Here is a 6,075-nt window from a genome sequence, read left to right as displayed (position 1 = left end):
CCCATCTGTCCCTCACACAAAACCTTTCATTTCTTTTGGCATGGTCGGTAGTTATATTTTTATTCCAGTTACTTTTGATGAACTACTCACGCTGTTTTTTCCTTCCAGTCGGTCATATTGCGAGAGGATAGTGACGGCCCTGACAAAAAGGTTTTTATACTTTGTTGACTGATATTATTTTGAGGTAAATACGTAGCTTTTTGCGCCAACACAGGTGCGCTTGTGTCGGAATTCAAGAGACACGGTTAAATATCATAAAGGTAGAGATGCCGATTCCTGACAAATTATTAGTGGTCTCCACATTGTCATGGTCATCAATTGAAATCAACCAATGTCCAAACCGGTGATCTTTGGTGAACTCTTTAAGAACTCCGGCGGGCAAAGTCGTCCAATATTGATCCGCAAAGTTTTCACCCGCTGATACTGATATCGACTGGGGGGGAGAGGCCGATGTATGGGTCGTAAAAAGTCCATAAAAACTTCCTCAAAGAGTCTGGAGAAACATTTGATGTCATATCTGATCAATCGTGTTGAGATTTAGAGAGAAAAAAAAAAGCAAAGCGTCCCTCTGCTGTTTCTGACCGTCTCCTCCCAACAAAGAGGCTTTTAAAATCCAATCGGTCTTTTCAAAATAAAAGCATCAGTCAGACTCTCGAGTCGATCGGGTTTTATAATCAGCTGATACGAGTGAAGTCGTGACCGATAATGTACCGAAAAAAAATATCTGGGTCCAAGAAAACGGAATCAAACAGGGGTAGTTCCATTTTTAAAAATAAATATACAAAAAAATATTCATCAAATTAAAATTAATTAAGCATTTTTGAGAGGGACAGATAAGGAAATGTCATAAAGATAACATTATCAAAAAACTAAAATAGTAATGAAATATACCGTTGAGTATATAAATAGCTCAGATAAATAAAATATAAAGGCATCAGATTGTATCGGACGTCAGGCTACTTTTGAATTAAACTAATTAGATTTGGTTTGTCAGAAAAGCGCAGAGAGGAAGACGGAACGACCCAAACCTCCTGCATCCAATCCAACGTTTTCCCAAAAAAAAAAACAAAAAAAAAAAACACGTCCGTTTCAAAGCCCGTCTTTGTTTTGTTTTCGCTTTTTGTCGCATTTTTCGGTTTTGTTTTTTTTTTCCCCCGTATAAAACCAAGCCACGTTTTGCGGCGTCTTATCTCCGAGCCCAGATCTGCTCCCTCGGTTCAGCGGCGGTGGACGGGAGCCCATCCATGCCTGCCGTCTAACTCTTCCCCCCCCCCCCCCTTCCTCCTCCCTCCAACCCCCCCCGGCTGGTCCACACAATCCCTGATTAATGTGTTCTGGGCGGGAGCTGTCAGAAATGGCAGAGAGAATCATGGGATTTTCTCCTTCAGAGTCCCAATGACACCCAGCAGCTGCAGGAGTAAACAGATGACTAACCACTGGCCTTTTGGCAGCCGGCGGAGATCCACGCCAAGGGAGGGCCGCCGACGCCACGCTGACATTTAGGCTGGATTAGAAAGTTCTTGGGTTCTGCTCTCCTGGTGTCAGAGGTGGTTGGCATGGATGTTATTTGGTTGTTTTTATTTTCGCTTCTTCTTCTTCTCCTTCTTCTTCTTCTTCTTCAAACTGACCCCAAATTCCAACCCTCACCACCACCCTTTCCCTCTCCGGCTGCCAAAACCAAAAAGTGTAAAATATAAACTATGTCGGCACGTTTTTTTTTTTTTAAATCGCATCACATCGTGTTTTGTGCTGTTAAAGAAACGCGTGAAAATGTCAGATTTCTATCTTAAATAAGGAAACAACCAAAAAAAAATGAAACAATTGTGATTTTAGATCATCAGCAGCTGCAGAATTAATTTCAAATCTGAGCTTGGAGTCGTCCTGGGACTCCATTCAGTGTGAGCTATTGAGATATTAAAGGCTCTATCAGACAATAGCTTCTTCTTTTATATATATATATATATATATTAATATAAATCACAAATAAATTACCGTCCTCAAAACACTATTACTCCTCCGGAAATGAAAACCCAACTCATTGCCAATGTCTCATATCAGGTAAAAAACTGGAGAGAATTAATTAACCTTTGTCATTTTAATTGCCTCGGTGACAGCTGTCCTTTGGTATCCCGACGCTCGTAGCGCCGGCTTGTCAATTACTTTGCTGAAGAATAGATTAAAACACCGCGGAGGATAGAGTCGTTTCATTAGGCAGACTTTTAAGCCCCGCAGACACAACCAGGTAGCGGCACTTCACCCCTAAATATGAAGCCGCTAAATTAACAAAACTATTAAGCCCATATGAATCGAACGAATTGTGGCGACATGAAATTAAGTTTACGCTCCGTTTGGTTTTCCGCCTCTTGCCTTGCAGCGTCGAGGTCTGTCTCCGGTGGGCGGGGGGGTTGTATTTTGAGACAGTTTTGATCTTTTAAAAACGAACAGAACCTGCACACCGATGCTAACGATACCAGAAGAAACAACTTGCGACGCAGCAAAAATAAAATGTATCATGGGCTCTTGCGTTCTCACATCTGTGTTCTCAGATGTGATCCGCTGTGAGAGAAGGGAGCAGGTAGAGGCACGTCCGGGGAGGTGGAGGTATGAAGGTTAGCACGGAATACGATGTGTGTGAACCAGAGGGAGGCTGAGGCTACAGGGAGCGGAGATAAAGAAGGTGGAGTGTTATATACTGCTCAAAAAAATTAAGGGAACACTTGAACAACACAATGTAACTCCAAGTCAATCACACTTCTGTGAAATCATAGTGTCCACTCAGGAAGCAACACAGATTCATTTTGACTTGTTTTAAGGACATTACATCAAAGTTGGATCAGCCTGGAGTTTGTTTTTACACTTTAATTTTGAGCGTGATTCCTAATCAGACCTCCATGGGTTGATACAATTGATTTCCATTGATCATTTTTGTGTGATTTTGTTGTCAGCACATTCAACTGTGTAAAGAGCAAAGTATTTCAGAAGAATATTTCATTCATTTAGATCTAGGATGTGTTTTTTAAGTGTTCCCTTTATTTTTTTGAGCAGTGTATATACTTGGGGTCAGTAGTCCAGAGCAACGGAGTGTGTGGAACAGAGGTGAAGAGACTCGTTCGAGCGGGTTGGCACGGGTGGAGAAAAATGTCATGGGTGGTGAAAGAGTATCAGCCGGTGATGGGATTCATGATTTCTGGTTTGGAGACGGTGGCATCGGGGAAAACACTGGAATTAGAGCTGGAGGTGGCAGAAATGAAGATGCTGTGGTTCTCTTTAGGATAGAATCAGGAAGGAGTCCATCAAACGGACAGCACGTGTTAGATGTTCCGAGGATTCGGTCACACAGGCCAGACTGAGACGGTCTGAACATCTGCAGAGGAGTGAATATATCAGTAGAAGGATGTTGAGATTGGAACTGCCAGGCAGGAAGCCTAGAGGAAGACCAAAGAGGAGATTTATGAATGTTATGGAGGAGGACATGAAAATGCAGCCTCGGGGCAACACGGGCCAGTGTCTCCCTGAGCCGGTCCCGAGCCCGGATAAATGCAGGGGGCTACTGTGGGCCGAGGAAGGAGAGGAGGAAGGTGTGTTCGGAAGCAGAGAGAGAAGAGGATAGGCAGGAGTCTGGGAGTGAGAGTAGGGAATTTGAATATCAGGACCATGACAGGAAAAGGTAGAGAGTTGGTCGACATGATGCAGAGAAGGAAGGCGGATATGCTGTGTGTCCAGGAGACCAGGTGGAAAGGTAGTAAGACTAGAAGCTTAGGAGCAGCCTTCAAGTTGTACTAGCATGGTACTGACATGAAGAGAAATGGAGGAGAAGTTATCTTGAAGAAGGAGTTCCTGAGGAATGTTCTGAAAGTGAAAAGAACGTCAGATAAACTTACGAGTCTGATACTGGAAATTGAGGGTGTGATGCTCAACGTTGTTAGTGGCTTTGCCTCGAAGGTGGAACGTGAGTTAGAGCAGAAGGAGAAGTTCTGGGATGAGTTAGATGAAGCGATGCAGAATATCCCCAGAGATGAGAGAGTAGTAATTTGTGCAGATTTCAATGGACATGTTGGTGCAGCCAATATAGGGGATGAAGAAGTGATGGTCAGATTTGATATCCAGGATAGGAGTGCAGAGGGACAGATGGTGGTAGGCTCTGTAAAAAGGATGGAAATGGCTGTAGGGAACACTCTTTTTCCAGAAAAGACAGGAACATAGGGTAACTTATAAGAGCAGAGGTAGGAGCACACAGGTAGACTACATCCTGTATAGATGAGGTAACCTGAAAGAGATCAGTGACTGCAAAGTAGTTGTAGTGAGAGTGGAGCCAGTCAGCATAGGATGGTGGTTTGTAGGTGACAAGGAAGATCAAGAGGACAAAGGTGCGAAGTGGTGGGAGCTTTAAGGGGAGGAGTGTTGTATGGTGATCACAACGTGAGCTTGTCCTCGATGTTCCTCCAATCATTCCTCCAAACAAGTCCATTTTATTATGATTTTGGAAGATGATGGCCATTGAACACCAGAAGAGGAAGTGCAGATTTAGAATTGTACCAACTCTGTCATCAATCTGCGACATTCTGGCTCTGACAAGTACAACAATTCAAATTTAGCAACAAAAAAATTCAATGGCTTCGTAAAATATTCCACCCACTGGTCTGCCAGTTGTCATAATGTTAAAACTAATCAGCGTACCTGATAACCATTCTTCCATCTGTCCTTTGCCACTTGAGGGGACTCACTTACAGCAGCCCAAGCAAAGAGGGCTAGACTCTCTATCCTGAGGTGTTCCAGTGCCTTAACATGGTGTCCATTATGTATCATCTGTGACCAGCGCAGAAGTCCAATAAGATAACATAGATCGGGTTCTTTCGTTGTCCATCAAAGCACTTTAGTTCCACAGCAGAACAAGGGAGTCCATGGCGAGAGGTATCTCCAGAACCCCTTCTAAGGACACCAGAGGACACCCCAAGGCGCAGGGAGGTTACCCTCTCGAAAACTGGGACGAATACCAATTGGACCCTCAACCAGATATCGAGGTGGCTGTGGCTGTGGCTGGCATCCCTCCAATTAGAGCGGTTCCCGCCCGCTCCTGTCTGCATGCTAAAATGTCCTAGAGCAAAGATACTGGAACCCCAGTTGCTCCCGAGGGTCTGGTTAACACCTTGCATGGCAGCTCTGCCACAATTGGTGTGTGAGTCAAGCGGGTAAATGCAGTCTTGCATAAAGCACTTTGAAACTGCAAATTGTGAAAGCATTATAAAAGAAGAGACCATTTACTGACTTACAAGCACTGAGCCAATAAGTATGCCCGCACCCGCTGGGCACCTCTCACTGGAGGCAACTCCAACGTAAAGAGTCCGGCTACATAGAGGCGGTGTTCGTAAGCCTTGCACACCCGCTCAGGCCCCTTCTCGGCCAGAGGTGACAGTCCACGTCTCTAGAGCCAACATCTGTGACCGAGGATCAGACCGCCACGGTTCCCACCTTTTGCAACCACTGCGACCGACCCCCTCGCCCCTCTAATGGATGATGAGCCCATGGGAAGGGGGACACGTTGTCCACTCGGGCCGTGCCTGAAGGGCCTCGTGGGTGCAGGCTTGGCCACCAGGCCCATCCCTGCGCCTGGCTCCAGAGGGGGGCCCTCGTGAGTTGCATCCAGTCAAGAGAAAAAGTGTGCCCCTTTTCCGTCGGGGGTTTCCTGAACTGCATTTTGTCTGGTGCCTCACCTCTAACCTGTTTGCTGTGGGTAACCCTGCCAGGAGCTCAAAGCCCTTGACAAGTGAGACACTGGGATAACTAAGGCTCGTAAACCCCTCTACCATGGTAAAACGGAGAGGTTGTTTCATAACTCCAGCGAAATTCTGTATTTGAAATTTTAATTCAAAGCATAACCGTGCATTAAATATCGATTGAGATCTCATTTTTTTCCCAAATTAACTAACTTTTCTGCGCAACATCAGCCAACTCTCTGGCTTACGTTTGGGGGGGGATAAAGCCGAGCCTCCGGACAAATGAATCCATCCGTCGTCAGCAGGGCGTACAACTTCCCCACCCTTTGCCCCTCGTCGCAGATGAGAGGCGTTCTCTGGT

This window comes from Fistularia commersonii, chromosome 10 (assembly GCF_037954325.1).
Source record: "Fistularia commersonii isolate RoL2024-O1a breed Wild chromosome 10, RoL_Fcom_v1.0, whole genome shotgun sequence".
NCBI classification, from domain to species: domain Eukaryota; kingdom Metazoa; phylum Chordata; class Actinopteri; order Syngnathiformes; family Fistulariidae; genus Fistularia; species Fistularia commersonii.
The sequence above is the reverse complement of the archived record's forward strand: the minus strand, read 5'-3'. Positions refer to the sequence as shown.